Source organism: Meleagris gallopavo, chromosome 12 (assembly GCF_000146605.3).
Source record: "Meleagris gallopavo isolate NT-WF06-2002-E0010 breed Aviagen turkey brand Nicholas breeding stock chromosome 12, Turkey_5.1, whole genome shotgun sequence".
Classification (NCBI taxonomy): domain Eukaryota; kingdom Metazoa; phylum Chordata; class Aves; order Galliformes; family Phasianidae; genus Meleagris; species Meleagris gallopavo.
This window is the reverse complement of record NC_015022.2, coordinates 6,209,253-6,225,692: the sequence shown is the minus strand read 5'-3', so window position 1 is coordinate 6,225,692 and position 16,440 is coordinate 6,209,253. Positions and strand designations below refer to the sequence as shown.

General features: G+C 36.6%; 1 protein-coding gene across 1 annotated transcript in view; it reads right to left on the bottom strand.

Moving 5' to 3' along the window:
* The window catches only part of ANXA2 (annexin A2), a 118,260-nt gene that overhangs the window by 15,720 nt on the left and 86,100 nt on the right, over positions 1-16,440 (bottom strand). The gene's annotated exons all lie outside the window — the stretch shown is intronic.

The window sequence follows — 16,440 nt, the reverse complement described above, 5'->3', positions numbered from 1 at the left end:
AGAAAAAAAGGAAAAAAAAATAGAAAAAGATCTCCTAGGTCATTCAAAGTTTTAGCTTGTCTACAAACACCAAAAAGAAGAGCACTGTGGTTCAAATTCAAAAGCTTTTATTTTAATCAAAAGATTTCAGTTTACCTGAATGGTGTTGATTTGGATCCTTCAAAATCACAAGTTATCTTGCTATAAAGCTTACTGCTATAAAGTAGAACAGAAAATTAGAGCACAACTCTGACCAGTTGAGACTGAGAACAAAAATAAGTACATGTTTTGGTTTTTTTAATTTTTTTTTCCACCATGAAAATGACTCTAGGGGTCACTGGGTAATGACCAGCTAGTGGGTGCCAAACAGCAGTTTTTCTTTTAACTAATTAAATGTAACTTGTTAGAACAGTGGAAGTGTTTCTAAAGAAAGGTTTAGCTACTCACATAGTTACTCTTCATGTTCATATTCATAGATATAACAGAAATTATAGAAAAGCACAGGCTGAAGGGGACCACACTAGAGATCATCTAGTGCAATTTATCATTATAAAAATAGGGCTGAGACAAGATTGAAAAACATTATCCAGATATTCCAATGTATTATTCCAATATTCTTGGGACAAAACTAAATGAAAGAATAAAGATTTTCCTGCGCAATCAGAGAATGAAGGAAATACAGAATATGGAAAATATTCAGAAAGAGTATATGAAAAGCTGCTTGGGAATGTACCTAAACACATAGTTCAGGGACTGAAATTCTGAAAGGAATGAACTGCAAAAGGACATGCAGAAGAATTGTGATCCACTATTGAGATTTGATGGATACTGATGAAACCCAGTGTTTAGCCTGAACATGATAATATTCTACCTTTCAGTGATTAACATGATACCTTCGTAATGCTGAAGTTGTCATTGCTTGAAGCCTTTTAAAAGAAAAAACGCTTTCAACTTTCTCTGTATCACTTAGATGAAGACAAATAATAACCACAATTTCAGAGGTTGGACCTCACCATAACTACCATAAGGAAATGTAGAAAATCAGATCCAGTTCTCCTCCAGTTCTATTGAAAATAGAAATATAATTTCTAAAAACTTAGCCAGCTCTAATAAGTCAAATGATGTGCAAGTTATGCTGAGCAATAATATCGAGAGATTTGTATTTGGTAACTAAAGCTAAATAAGGGAACAACAGCCTTTGCATAAACTCTCTGTTACTTACTAAGAGTTTTATGCATACTAACAGAACCATCTGCATGTACTGGGAAAATATTTATACCATCAAAATCATAACACTGTCAATATCACAAACACAGGAAAAGCATAAATCAGTATGAATGAAAAAGTGCTTTTCCTCACTGGTCAACCAACACTGAGAAACTGCACCAAGTCACTTACAGTGTTAAGCTTTGAAAGTTCTCTAGTTTTTTATTATTGTAGGGAGGATTTCTGTTCTGATAGACTCAGCTTCCACAACTGCTAAGGCTACTGTTAATACTATTAGCTCTTATCACAGTAAATAAGTTCAGGACTCAGGTGGCAATGTCAAAATGGCCGGTGACATTACCAAAATTTTCTACCTAGGCTGAGAAAAAGCCAAGGAATTTGCTCTAAGAAAGATTTCTGCAAGAATGAGAGCTTTTTTAATTTGCTTGTATATTCATCTTTTGGCTTTAGTAGCCACTGGTACCTCTAATTCTGTGTTTAGAGAACTCATTTTGAATAGAAACTCTGGGAGGTCATCTAAAGGGATCAAATAGATAGCTGTATAGTTCAGCAGCATAAATTCAAATGAAATTACGACAGAGAAAATAATCTCTCATCTTTAAATTCTCACAGTTAATTCTGTTTGTTTAAGATTCCAGGGAAAAGAGGAGGATCTAGGTAAAAGGACAGTTACCCCACTTACTGCCATACAGACAATGTACCTGCATTATCACAGAGAATATAAATCATCATGTTTATTATCATATTCATTATATTTATTATTATTATATTTATTGTTTCTGTTTTCTCCACGTTATGGAGTGGGAATAGATTTGTTACTAAAGGGAGACAGAAATTCTACCATAAAGATTCAAAAATAGCCCAGAGCAGACAAGCACAGTTTACATCGGCACTTCTACAGGTTACGAAGAGCAGACTAAAGTAAACTAACCGATACTCAGAAGGCAGGGTATCTTGGGATGAGGAGGGCACCACTTAGGGCACTTCTTCTGAGAACCACACATTTGGGTCACAAAATCAGAAATGTTTCATACTACCTGCATGCCAACTGTGGTTTTTAATGGCAGTGAATTACAGCATGAACACCAAGCCCTTTCCTAAGCCCACTTTGAACAGACTCCACAGTAGCGAGGGCAATTGTGCTGAGAGTCTAAGAGATATCCACCTCTGTACCAGCTCCTGACATTGTGACATCTGCTGGCTCAGCAATGCTAACTCAGTCTGAATGGGTAATAGACAGCCATAAAACGTGAACCCTTAATGAAGTGAAATAATGTGATTTGCTGAAAATGCTTGGCCTTCTTTTCATTATTATTTGAAAAGAAGTAACAGATGCAGGTCAGTTTATGAATGTAACAGATTTCACTGTCTCGCACCAGTCAAAGCTAAAATGCTCTGTTGGGAATCCTCTACCTGCAAGTTTGCAACATGCAACATCTTATTCATTTAAGAACACGGTTTCCACTTCAGTACATTCATGATAGAAGGCTTGTCATTACATAAATGTATGGGCTAACAGGGCATAAAAAACACCTACATTGTATTACGTGTTCTAAGATCAGAAAGAGATTTAGTTATCACTAACATGCAGAACGTAAGTGAATAAGATCATATTAGCAATTTTTTGCTGCAATGAAATCCTCTCATGAATGAGGTCATTGTTCCAGAAGTACAGCAAAGCTCACTTCCAGATCTTACCTCGAGAACCTTGGAATTTTCCTGGTCTACTTTTCAAAGGCATTAAAAAACTTCCTGATTTGAAAGAAGCCTGATGAGGATCTGCTCTCTTGTAGACTTGGCCCAAAAGACATCTCTTAGGAAATTTTAAGACAGTTGCCATATGAAGCTTAAAGTTAAAAGCAGGGTTTTTTTTTTTATTTTTTCTCTGACACATTTCAAGGACACTTCACTAATTTTTTGTTGAAAACAAATCTTCAGCCTCTCCAGGAAGTTGCTGCTTTTCCATTTTTAGTCCAAGGAATTATTCATGTAAGAAGGAAAATCTTGAAATAGAAGTTGTGAACTTTCATAAACAGAAAAGAAAATAATAAGTTTTTTTTCATCAAATCAAAACATTGAATGATTTTTCTTTTGTCCGGGTTTCAGGTTCATGCTCCCTGGTATCCAGGTAGCAAATGCCTTTATCTTTGATTTCAGTAGATCCTGCGTAAGTATAAAATGTCCATCTACAAAATCTTAAAGTCCATTCTTTTGGTTGAACAGCTGACTCATCGTATTGATGGCAAAGATCTAAAGTTGATCTAATGTGGTTTGTTAGATTGGACTTCTAGTGTGCACAACATTATGGGGCATAAGCATGAGATCTAGCTGGAACTGATGAGTAATGTCCAGGTGGTTTCTGCAAGCTGCTGTCTAAACTACATCTTTCCTACATCTGTATTGGTATCACCTCATCTTAAGCTGGAAGAGCTGGTAAAGATATTGCCAAAGATCAACTGTTAAGATATGCTACTTTAAAAAGCATTCCTAATCTACTATGAAATTATAAAAAAATCTCACCTTATAAAAAAATGCCCACAGAAATTGACAACCTTCAGATTCCCCACATGCTTGCATACACTTCATGATTTAGCATCTTACAATAAGAAGATGAAAGACAATATATTTATAAATCTGTCACATGTCAGCTTTTTTTTCTCTTTTTGCAAGGGACTGGGAGAGTCTTCTAGAGAGGCAGATATTTGTAACAATGCTCTGGGGTTAAATAATGATACTGAGGGGGAAAATTCAGGTCAACCTGCATAGTTTCATACGGCCTTGGTGACCAGTACGGAGCTGATCACCACAGCTGATGATTACACAGGAAAAAAATTCTCCCAGTGCTCTGTAAGTAAACAGAAAATGCTAACCTTAGCATATTCAAAGGAGCATTTTAGCATGCAGTCATTAAGTTATCTCTTGGTTATTTATTTCTTCTGCTTGTTATTAGCTGTGTGAAGAATATTATTCTAATTATGTCAGCCCAATCAGCAGTATTGCATGTCCAGGCTCATTTCCATTAGTTTGAGCTTTGTCTTTCACACTGTGATACTAATTCAATGAGACATCAAACATTTAAATCGACCCAGGATGCCGAGGTCAGGCAGTTTTGCCCTTCCACTCTATTAGCACTCGAGTGTAATTGTGTTTGTCACTCCCCGCATGACTAATAGTATCAGGGTGACTATCAGAGCACAAATGAGCAATGCACTGATATATTATTTTGTTCTATAATATCAATATGTGTTTATTCAGTGGTTGTGTTAGCCAAGTTGAAATATTCACTTTAATACAGTAACCATAAACTGTTCACTTAAACAGGAGCGTTCACTCATACAATTACTTTGCAGAAATAGAATTTTGCTTAAGTGAGAAAAATGAAGAGTCACTTTAAAAATAAGCTTTCAGAGACTCAGTGTCACAACCTAAATTTGGTCTAAAAGCATCAGTTCATATGCACAACACATATGCAGAGCATATATAACACTCTCCAGCATATAAATATAAATATATTATGAACTATATGTAAGTGGAGAGTGCATAAACCATTGAGGCAATTTAAAAGCAGTTTGCATTTTAAGAAAAATTGAGAGAAATTTTAAGTACAAGTCCTTGAATTGTATACCTGAAGAAAAGGGAACCAAGGAATTTCCTCTACTCTGGTGCAGTGGTGCAATCCACTACTCAATTTTAGCATGTGCTTCACTTGAAAGATGCAGGTAATCACTAGATGATATTGTTCTTGTACATAAAGCAATGCATTTGGCCTAATAAAAGAAAGAAAAAAAACAACTTTTAAAAATAATTCAGCGCATGAGAATTATAAAATCTAATAAATTCAGAAAAATGTAAATTCTCTGTCTTCAGAGTGATAAAGCCTATGAGTATTTTAAACACATTATCATTTCTTTAACAGGTGGTTTTATACTAATTAACACTATCAAGTTCCTGTGCATTTCATTTTCTTGTATATGCTTTAAATCTATCTTTCTAGGTCAGAATTTACGCCACCTTAAGGGGACACTGACCTGTAGCATTCATATTTTTACTATTTCATTCTCTAGTGCTGAATAAGGAACATACAGTGCATTTTTGTGTCAGTTACATAATCAGCTCTTTGTGGGTTTGGGAGGTGGGTGTGTGCTCATGTATTTATCATTTGCACTGAATAAATACTTTTCAGTAGCATACAGCAGTTTTCAGCACTTCCATTGCACCACAGAAACTTCAGAGAAAATAGTTCAAAGTTCTGTCATCTTACATTAGTCCTATAATGGACTAGCTATTAAAAAAACACACACAATAACAATTAGTCAACACTAATTGGGGACCATTCAGCAAAATTTTAGGATGCTTAAGTAACTGTCATTGTGACTGTTCAACATGAGACTTGAATATATGCCATATTTAGATGTATGTTTTGAGTTTCACTGACTCCAAGAAGGTATGTGAGGAGCTTATTGACTCAAAAACCAAAAATTTGTTCTTTTGTTGATTAGAGATAATATGAGATAATATGATGAAAGCTCTCGGATTTGTGTTCATGCTCTGAACATTAGGAGAGATGTGACCAACGCAAGTATTGATACTTTGCTTCCTCTGGGGAAGTACACGGTGTTAACATGTAGAACTGCCTGCTTCACACATGCAGCTTTAAGTACAGATATTGTTCTTCAAGTGAAAACACAATCTGCATCTTGTTGGTAATGGTGTTAGAAGCAAATGTTCTGACGCGTTAACTGGACTAACTCCTGAAGCTGCAGATTTAATAAAACTCACAAAGTAAAATTCATTTTAGCATGACAAATTAGAGCAAACCAAGAAACAAGCAAACCTACCTGATCTGATCCTTTTTTTTAATTATTCTGTTTTATTTTTGCTCTGCCACAGGAAGAAACAAAACAACAACAAAAAACACGCCACAAGATTATCTAACTAGGGAATCAGAACCAGAGATTTAGAAATGGCTTCATGCTACAGGAAGCCATACTTGAGCTGAACTTCCCAATGTTTGCACACCACTGAGTACCAGTAACCAGTATCTACTACATTCACAGCTTGTGATGAATCTACAACAGACCAAACTTGGCAGCATGCCCCGTCTACCTTATATATCTTCTCCAAACCATAAACTTCCTAAACTAATGCTTTCCTGTGCAAAGACGTTGGGAAGAGAATAAATCTTCTGCCTTATCAGGCTGTTTTAATTCATTGAACTTGCATGTGTTAACTGAAAAAATGATCCTTATACACATCAAAGAGACACAAGTATATTTTAATCGTTTTTCATTGACCTTTTCCTACCTGAACATCTCAATAGAATGAACAAATCTAACTACACCACAATTCTGTTTGTTCCCATTTCTAAGGGAATAACAAAGTAGATTTCTTAATTTCTTTAATTTGTGCAGTATCATCCTTGATCATTAATAGCTCAGACATAAATTATATTTTTATTTTAACTTCACAAGTTGCTCAAATATACAAGAAGTATCTTTTATGGAATGCATTACAAATGGGACAACTCATTTCTAGCTCCCCAATAGCAGAGACCCAAAAGTGTCTGCTGTGTCACTGATTTACAACGCCGTCTGGGATGCATCACTAAAAAGTACCTTTTAATCATACTGACCTGTCTGTGCTGAAGAGACACTACAAGCTACCAAGTGGAACTCAAGAGATATATTTGTCTAAGGTACATTTCCTTTGCTATTCTACATATACATGCAGCAAATATTTGTGTTTGTAACTATGCCCTTCCCAATTAGGTTGTTATGTATTTCTAATGAGTAAAAGTAGGTTTCTTTGCTCTGAGTTCTGCTTCAAAGACAGTTTTTTTTATTTTTTTCTTCAATTCTCATCAGTGACAAGCAATACCTATGTATGGTAGAGCTGGTGCATGCTTTTCTAACAAAATATTTATTTTGATAAAAAACAAGCTAAGTGTGGGTGGCAGGAAAAACTGTTTTCTGCCCAACTCTAATTATATATGTATATAGACACATATGTGAAGAGTAAATGTACTGTTTTGCATACTTTGTTTTCGCCTACCCATTCACAGTAATTAAGCCCATGTGTATTATATTTATTCCCATGAGTTCAACCCTCCCTTTTGACAAATCCAACGATTAAACACATAATTCTAACAAGACTATGCAACACAGAACTGCTGCCACTTAGTTGCAAGAACTTTGCTTTCTATTATAAACATATGGCTTTTTAAAAAAACAACAATGTCCATCTTTTTCTCTTTTCCCATTTAATTTATGTTTCTATCAATATAAGCAGCAGCTCTAAACGCAAAACATTTGTCATCCCAAAGAGGAGAGCGTTATCCTTCATTCAGTAATGCAACTTCTGTGTGGCTTAGGAGGAATTTATACCAGTGTTTTGAGGGCTATCCCTAACTACACCCAGAAAAGCTGAGAAGTAATTATCACATTTATATTAAAATCATAACATAAAAGAGAGCACTGTCTTTGGAAAGCTATCCATGCCACAGATAGCCAGCTGGTTGTAAGGGCTGCCTCAGAGGTTCCTACCCTAGAAAATAATGAAAGGTTATGGACAAAGCATACTGCTCATACACCAGTACTATTTTGTTTCTCTTCAAGTCACCGTAAGATCGGTTACTAATTTTTCACCAAAGATGATGATTAGCTCAAGCAGCCATTTGACTGATAGGCCAGGGCAGTGCTTGAATTCCAAGTCAGTGACAGCTATATTCTGCAAATGAGCTGTGCAAGCACATTTGGAAATAAAGGCTCTTCAAGAAAACCCAGCATCACTCTAGCCAAAAATCAAAAGAGGCTCAACAGCAAAATAGGTTATGCTTCAAATTATAACAATATGGCCCACTGCGATCAAGCTGATGGGGCTGGTGCTTGATCTAACAATGCAGATATTGTCAGCAACAATTAAAAAGCTAGGAGGAGTGCCATGGTGGAACTCTTCTGACTTCTTTGCTGAAGGAGGGAATGTTTGCTCCCAACACAGATAATCACTCGTATCCATTTCCTTTGAAAATCACGTCCATTATAAAGACTGCGTGGTTACAACTTAAAGTAACAAAAAATCCCCATGTACTCTTCCTATCAATTTGTACAACAGACTGTGGGGAAGTTCCATTGTTCAAATGCTGTAAATCAGTGGGCTATGTTGCTAGTGAAAGGATGAAAATACAGATTCAGTGTTCATTGCATAGGAGGGAGAGGAACAGGCAATTCAAGCAACCAAATCGACTAAACTAACTACTTTTATAATAAAGAAAAGGTGCTCATTCTTCATTTTTATACTTTTGGTACCACACAGTGTTGAGGCCTGCTAATCCCTTGTAGTATATTTATGAAAAAAATCAAAACCATTTGCAACTCAGTTGTCCAAACAGTTCACAATAGTAGAGCGGCAGTGATACACCTGTGTGGTCCAATGCCATGAAGCACTGCTCCATCTGCAACCCACCATCGTCACACATACCATACATGACCCTCTCCCAGTCCCACACACTTCAGAACAGGACATCTTTTAGGAAAGACTACAGTTAATTTGAAATAGAAACATAGGTAGATGTCAGAGGAATGCCAAAGTAACGCAGACAAATCATAGGTGTTTCTTAAATATTTAGTAAACAGAAACACAGGAATTTAAATGCAGGAGTGTGAAATCATTTCCTTGTTACAGACTGCTGAAAAATTCCATGTTTCAAACCCTAAACTAACAATTTTCTGCTTAATTTCCAGTGTAGATTAGAATGTGCTAATATACAATGCAATCTACTACAGCATTGAGCTCAATATCCATACATGTATATGTATATATGTATACACACTCACCTCTAAGATAGCATAGATTTACACCCTTGAAGTAAAACACACAGGTGTGACTTCAAAAGGATTTGCCTTTATTTGCCAGATAAAATTTCAGACACATCACGTCTGCAATAGTGGTCCTGATTCCACTTTATGTGAGATATGTTGTCCCTTTGTTTGCTGCTGACAAGCGTAAAGAGCGACTTTCACTGCAGATAATAATGGTTAATTTATCACACCGAGCAGTGGCTGACCTCTGTGCGTCCCTGGCCCTCCATCACCTTCACACCTGCTCAAGCTAATTGTTAGAGCCAAGTGTAAATGAAAATCAGCTGGGCTAATAATGGATGGAGGCCATTACTCGCAACAGCACGTTGCTTTACAAAGGTTTATCAAGCTTTGAAATAACTAGTCCCTTATTCACAGTTCCTTGTTTTATAAACAAGGGTAAGACAAACACCTCAAGCCAGGAAAGAAAACCAGGCAGCAGGGCAAAACGCTTAGGTTTGAAGCTGCTTCTACAGGATCTTAGCACAGCAAATAACACAGAGATCAGAAAACAAGCTGGAATTCCCAGCTCATAATGCAAGAATAGTTTTTTTAAAATTCTGGAACGGGGGAAGGAATTTGGCCATTTAACACAATGCTAGTCTGCTAAGAATAATGTACAAGTATACTGATTAACAGTAAAATCCAGCCCGTAAGTCCTTCATAAAACATACTAGAGATTTTCTCAGTAAAAAGCACAAGGCACCCTACAACTTTAAACACTGTTTCAAAGAATTTTGTCTTGCAGGTACCCTTGGCTCCAGAAATCTCAAAATAGAACATAAACTGCCAAAACAACTTACTAACATTTTAGCAAGTCCAGCCTCCCATATCCACATGCATTTATCTTCATCCAATAGGAAAAAAATTATTTAACATCTTGGTCTCATAAATAACTATAGAACTCAGTGGACGGTTTGTCTCTAACTTCAAAACTGAGGGTACAGAGAATATAAGTACGCAAAAGTTACTACAGCCTCTTCAAGATCCCACTTACATAACTGTTGGCTCATACATTCACTCAACAGAAAACCAACTAAAAGGCCACTTCTAGCTCACAATCCATGTTTAAACTGTTTCTCAAAAAAAACCTGAACAACTACAGAAAGCCAGTGCTGGGTAGTAAGCTTTAAATACATCCTAGCTGTATCTTGGGATCTTCAGGGATTTATGTTAAGAAAAACAAAGACGTCTTCTTGCAAGTGTCCCATTATCCTCCACAAACAACACATTTATTTTTTTTTAATCCATTTGAAGGAAAGAAGATGATGTATTAAAATTGTCCGCAGTTGAATCCTTTTTATTATAAGTAAATGAATACTAACTTTTCCCAGGTTCACCAGAGTTATTTAATGAACTTACTTCCTTTACAGTTTTATTCCCCATTATATTTTCTCTTGTTTTTACACTGTCAAAAATAAAAGACCCCAATTGAAGTTACATTTTCTTTAATGGAAAAAGGCTTCTCAGTATGGATCAAGAATCTTATGAAAGATGATTCCTGGATTTCAGTCACAAAAACATAAATTAATTTTGCACTCACCATGCTCAGACTTGTCTAATGACATTTAATATACTGTGAAGTACATTAGTGTATGATAACTATAGCAGTGCTTAGCATCCAAAACTACAGTCACATGAAGTTATGTGGCACAGTAGTTTACTGAAGCTGTACTTATTTACACCAAAATATGTGCATGTGTGTTTGTAAATAAGCGGTGACCTACAAGAGTACAGCTGAAGACTAAAGAAATGTAAGCACATGAACTATTGCTGATTTCCAACAAAGGTCCTCTGCTATTTCATTGTACTTTGGGATGAGAGGGATTTACAGAGCTACCTTATCTAGTCCCTGTGTCACAGAAAGAGGTAATTATCTGTAATTTAGCAAGCAATAACAACTGTCAAAGAGTCTACTCTAAATATTCTCCAGTAGTTTCTCCAGTTTCTCTTCTCCAGCATACTTAAAACATTCCTTTCCTTTCCCACACACAATGGCTATTACGTAAGCTCTGCTGCAATACCTAACATACACTTTCTATATTATGCCTTAAGCTCAGTATTCTATGTTGTTTTAGCTGCCAACTGAATTAAATCAAAGTAGGAAGCTTGAAAGGAAAAAAATAAATTCTGCAAGAAGGTACCAAAAACCATTAGGAGTGCTTAATGCCCCACCATGATCAAGCCCAGGGTTTTATGCCATATATAGAAAGCACTGAATCTGGCTGCAAAGCAAAGCAAAGTCACTTGTATGCAAATAAAGGGCACACATAAGGCCATACTTCTTTCTTATATCTATCTATCTATCTATCTGTATGTATATATATATATATATATATACATATTTCTATTTATATCAAGATAAGGAGAATTTAACTTACAATAGACTTTACTTTCTTAGTTACCTTCTAGCTTATTTAGGGGTAAATCCACAGACTAAAACAAGTCAAGAGTGTTCTTATTTAAAAAAAGAAAAAGAAAAAAAAAGAAGCTTAAGGCTATCTCAGCATCTGTATTTCTTCTAACTTCTCTTCAGCTCCATTGAAAAACACAGTGTCTTCTCAGCATTCCTTCTTCATCACTTCCATTTATACTCCAGCAGCAATGCTGAGCACTGAAGAAAATTCTCATTCATCTATGGAAGTAATTTTCAGACTATTTTTTTTTTTCATAGAATCCTTGAAGCTGGAAGAGATCTCTGAAGGCCATCTAGTCCAGCTCCTCTGCAATGAGCCAGGACACCAGAGCTAGATCAGGTTGCTCAGGGCCTTATCTAGGCCTATCTTGAATATCTCCAGGGACAGGGCATCAATCACATCACTGGGCAACCCGTTCCAGTGCCTCACCATCCTCACTGTAAAATAATGTTTCTTTTTTTTTTTTCTTTTTTTTAAATATCAGGAAGACACTCGGGCCAGAGGAGAACCTGAGCGGAGTAGAAGTTGTTCTTCTGCATAAGTGCTCAGGGCACTGCATGTATTACAGCAGGAATTCCAACTGCCAATGATTTCAGCAGAGGAAAATATAGGTACCAGAACTAAGGAACCTGAAAAAGCAGTAACTGTGCTCAAATTATCAAACATTCTGTATTCTCTTCCAAAAGCTCGCTCATTCTGAATATATAATCTGATTTTATTTAAAACTTTTATATCTTTTAAAACTTCAAAGTATCTTATGAACAGAAAATTTACACTAGATGTACCATGAAGCTGTGCTAATCCTTTGGAGGACTAAACATCACTAAAGAACCCTCTCCTTCTCAGGGAAATATTTAATATATTTAATGCTGTAGGGATTTGATTGTGATAGCAAAAGCACATTTTAGTTTCCTTAAAGAACAATCAGAAAAGTCCAGGCTTAAACAACTAATTTCCTATACAATTAAATTAGGAAGATAGAGAAAAACCATAGAGCAAGGTCCCATTTAAGTGAACAATGTTGTGTACTTCTTGTGTGTACAAATGTACTCTCGCAAGAAGGAAGCAAAACAATCATTTAGATTATATACCAGAGAAAGAGGTTCATTAACAGTTGAGGTATTTGGTAAATTCTGTTAAGGAAAGCAGCAAAAAACAGTTGATGCAATCAGAAAACTCTACCCATCTATTAGGCACACAACATTTAAGAAAATTTACAAGCACCAACATTAACTGATGTTCTCAGCCTTTACAGTTGGTACAATGAACTCAGCCTTCAACAGAATAATTATGCTAATAGAAGAAAAAACTTTCTGAAAAAAGGCAGCCAAATCTGAGAGACCTGTCAACGCCAGTGTCATCAATGGAGTGATAACTAGTAGAGAGCGGATATCAAAGGCTGTCTTTTTCTTCCCTTCCACGCTCTGTTCTGTTTGAGCCCATGGTGGTCACAGCTCCTTTAACAATATTTATAATGAAGGAACAACGTTGGAGATGTCAACCCTGATTATTCATAAAGGCTCCTCCTGCCCAGCTCTTCCCTTAGGCTAACTGTAAAAGTACCTGATTCCCAATTCTCAAACACAAGAGTGCATAGAGCTTGAAAGCTGAGCTGACTAATAAAGTTTGCATATCCCTAAGAACAAGAGCACACAATGAAGAAGAAAAGGAATGGCAAGATTAAACAAAAACAGTAAGCTTGGATGGGAAATAATAAAAATTTAAAGAGGCAAGAACTTAGATCCCCCCCACACAGTCCTGTTCATTTACATTTCAACATGGCCTAGGAAGCATCCGTTTTATCTCTTGACTGCCGCATCAAGGATTCAGATACACCACAAAACTTAAATCACATTTTGGAGCTGGAATAATCAGAGGTCATGAGTGATAGAACTCCTGATTTATTGAACTTCAACTCAGGAGGAATCTAGAACAAGGGATAAGACTGACCTTGCAAACAACTCTGGCTTACATTTTTTCTTCGGGGTCTTCACTAGTATTCAGGATGTACGTATATACACAAAATGCCTTCAAACTAAACAGGACACCAGGCTTACAATAGGATCACCAGCTGGACTTGCCTGCTGCAGAGAATCTATGCATTTGTGAGTACTCAACAAACAACAGGGGCTTGGGGCTAGACTGATATAGATTTTTCATAATCATATGGGAGTAAAAGAGAACAAGGCCTTCTCTGTCTTTCTGCTTACGCTATGACTCACTGGAAAGGACAAGGGTTCACCTGCCCAGTACAAGCACTCGGGTAGGAAGGAAAACAAGTGCATGCCAGGCCATGTTACTACGAACAGGTAGCAAGCTGCACAGAGATTAGCCTCTTCATAGTTCCTTTCCTTTTTTCTTCACACTGACTAGCTGGCTAGCTAAACTGCTGTATCATGACTCCATGATGTAATTTATTTATACTGTCATTGTCCTCCAGAAGAGTTACACCTGCTCCATTTTATCCATACATGTTTGTCATATGGCATCATAATATGATATATAACTCTACTGCTGTTCCAGCAGCTGTGATGTACCTCAAAGAGGGATCTGCTCAGTATTCACAATACATTTCTCCCCTCTCAGGCAAGAGGGCAGCATGAGGTGGGGTTGGAGATGGAGAACAATATATTATTCAGATAACTGGCTGTGGGTGCATGGCCATTTTACTAATTAGCATGATTTCAAAAATAACTGGCCTTCTTCACTAAGTCATAGTGCACCAAAAGAAGTTGAGTGCAAGGAAAGAAGCACAATAAACCCATTTCTGTATATCTATTCACTCAAAACTGCTAAGAGAGGTTATTTAAATGATCAAGAATGACACTACACTGTATGAGAGCTTTATTCCCTTAGAACATATAAAAATACATAACAAACTAATTGTGAAACTAGGATTAATAGGGAGATGGCAGAAAACAAGAAGATAAGCATAATAGAGAAAGAAGTAATTAAAATAGTCATGTATCTCAGGACAAATTAACCTTACCTTCCTAGCTACTGTATCATATTGCATTTTGATTAACATGCCTATCTCCATTTTTTTTCATGCATCTCAGTATTTCACTATCTGAACTACTGTGTAAGCAAGCCTATTCACTATTTTCAGCCTCTATAGCCCAGACAAAAAAAAAAAAAAAAAACAACAAAACACAAAACACCACACACTACATCTTTTTTTAGGCTTTGAGGCACTCTATTGCAGTGCAAATCTCCTGCGTTCTGCAGCATAGCATGAACAGCCCAGCTCTTTGGACTCAAGTCTTGGGGCTCCTTCCATAACTCACAAAATCTCAATCATAAGCTTCTGGTTTACAAATGAGCTTTTTAAGCAGCTCATGATAGATGCAGGCACCTCTTTCTCACCCAAGTTTTTAACTGTAAGAAATACTAAGTTTTCAGGAAAAAATCATTTCCTAGAAGCAAGTATTCACCCTAGCCTAATAGAAGGATCCACAACACCAACTTCTGTTTATAAAATAAACATAGAAACATTTTGACTTTTACAACCCCCACCGCCTTTATTTGGAGGCTCCTTTGTAAGACGCTACCCAAAGAAAGCAGTAACTGCCTTTATTAAATAGAAATCAGCTGCTTTTCCAGGTGATTTGTACTTGAACGTGTTCCTATTAAAAAACAGCCTTTCTGTGATATCTATCTTGAGCTGCTGGGCATCGATTCTCTCTGAAGCCTAACAACAGAAAGGATGATGTCTGTGTATTCAAAAGAAGTGTGTAGCTCACACAAGACATACATGGGAAGTCCGTCTTTCCCATTAAATCTTCATGGGATCTTCAGTCTGGCTCTTCAGGGAAAATTCTGGAGCTTGTGAACCAAACTCATTCACAGCTTATGAATGATGCATCTAGTAGAACAACACAAAATAAATCACTCTCTCCTAGTGAATTGGCACTGAAATATTTCCATAAACACATTCTCTCTTGGTAAACTGACTTGTAGAAACCAAAAGAAACAACAGGAAGAGAAGGAAGGATGAATCTTGCAACCAACTTACCACCACAGAAAGCATGCTACTTTTCTGCTTGTAAGCAGCTTGTCCTAATTGTGAGAAGCTACAACCTGCCTTCAACATTTCAGCAAAGAAGACATTTTTCCAAGAGCATTCACTGACCATCACAAGCTTAAATTTCTCAGTCTACCAAGACAAGAGCATTTCCTGCAGCCAACTCCATAGAACACTTGATCAAATCCTCACTAGTAGCTAATGACAGAGCAATAAACTCATGGCAAGCTTCAGTGGGAAAATGAAGCAGTTTTTTTAAAATCATGAATTTCATGTCAAATCACTGTTGGTAAACTAAGACTTATAGCATAACCAGCAAAACAGGCAGATGTATGTGGCTGCTGGAGCCAGCTCTCCATTTTCTAAACCACACATTCAATTTAGATTTAATAAGAGAGTAATTGCACATTAAGTACTCATTAAGTACTATACCTAAAATATATTTATTAAGAAATAACAGCTATGTAACACATCTCTGTGAGATACTTGCATATCTACTGCAAAGCTTTTAAACAGCAATAAATATTTATCTAAAAATTAGCATTCAGCAAACATAAAATACACATCTTATTAAATCTAACTGAAATATATGTTGAAGACAACCAGAGTACTTTCTTGCCTCACTCTGAGCAATGCTGTTTTTCCTATTCCTAGAGTCACAGCACCAGATCTTTGAATAGTATCTTTTCTAGAAAAGAACCAGAATTTTCTCAAGAAATCTTTCTGAAAGCCTTACTTGCTTCTTGTCAGCACAACACTCTTCTCCAGTATGCTGCTCCTGACTCTGGGGCAGAGGAGGGCTCAATATTCCATACTCCATGCTGTAGATCATGAAAGCTCCTAGACAGCTGTTTTCCACAACTAGTGGGGCTGTGCTTCTGTTGCTGTTCTTTGCACTGTCCAATTATATTTAACATGAGGATAGCCTTTAAAAAAA